The following is a 1268-nucleotide window of genomic DNA, read 5'->3' as shown; positions in this document are numbered from 1 at the left end:
GAATTAGATGATGAAACTTTACAAAAGGCCCAATTAGAACAACATAAAATATTTCAGAACTTTCCTACAAATCCTACCCCGGCTGCTCCAAGTGCTCCTCCTCTGCCAGCAGACACAAATCCAAAAGTCTCTCCTTTGCTAGACTTACTCTCTCTCCTTGAAATTCTCCTATTTTTGTTATAAAAAAGAAATCTAACAAATGACGTCTCTTGACAGACCTTAGAAAAGTTAATGAAAGGAGATCCTAATTTAAATAGCCCTCATTCACTTTCTCAAGAGACACAAGAGGAACTCTATTTAGTGCAAAATAAATTACAAAAACAGTTTCTTACTCGCATCAGACTAGATTTACCTCTAAAATTATTTGTACTCCCCTCTCTTCATTCTCCCATGGGACTTCTTGACCCAACAGCTCCAAACTTGATATACCAGAAACATGTCTAAGCAAAAGCCTGTAATTAACTCTTATCACGTTATTGAAATAGACAACCCACTTTGCCTGAGATGTCAGCCTTAGACAGATTAGTACAACTTCAAGCCAGAAAAAAAAGTGGGGGACAGACCTTTTAAATCTTAAAGCAGAAATCTATGAGATCTCTGTCTGTCTAGATATATATGTATGTCTTTGTCTCTGGATAATATTGCTGAGGTTAATTTATAAATGAGCTAAACAACAGTTCATGGTTTCTAAAAAAAAGTAAGATACATATTTTCAGTAAAAAAGGTATAAGAAATGAAATTACATTTTATTAAGAAAACAAAGAAGTATGGCTTATAGATGGCTATTCTATGAATGGACAAATAAAGTGATGAATACAGAAAGTATAAAAAAGGTTTGTGGAAAGTTAAACCCAAAAAAAAGTTCTATATGAGAAAAAAATATGCCTTACAGATAAATAAAAAAAATATACAAAAGGTTTATAACAAGTAGAAAAGTGTTTTATGCATGATACAAGTTTCTTAAGACATGACTTTACTAATAACTGCTAACTATAGCTATATTATTTTCTGTGTCACTTGTTTTGGAAGAATTTTTTACGTTAACAAATGTGTGACTGAGCCTATGATATAATGCTGATATACAGTTCCATATGAGATCAATGATTGTAATAATGTAACTCTAGATATGGGAAAAAACAACAAGAGGAAATATTTTCCTGGACCAAGAGGCTAGTAAGACAGTGGTCCAGAGACTTTTGCTACTTACAAGGCCTGGTCCAATAACAGCACACTGAGTGGCCTATCAATGAAATCTTCCCTAGACCTGG

This window comes from Bison bison, unplaced genomic scaffold (assembly GCF_000754665.1).
Source record: "Bison bison bison isolate TAMUID 2011002044 unplaced genomic scaffold, Bison_UMD1.0 scf7180017860914, whole genome shotgun sequence".
NCBI classification, from domain to species: domain Eukaryota; kingdom Metazoa; phylum Chordata; class Mammalia; order Artiodactyla; family Bovidae; genus Bison; species Bison bison.
The sequence above is the reverse complement of the archived record's forward strand: the minus strand, read 5'-3'. Positions refer to the sequence as shown.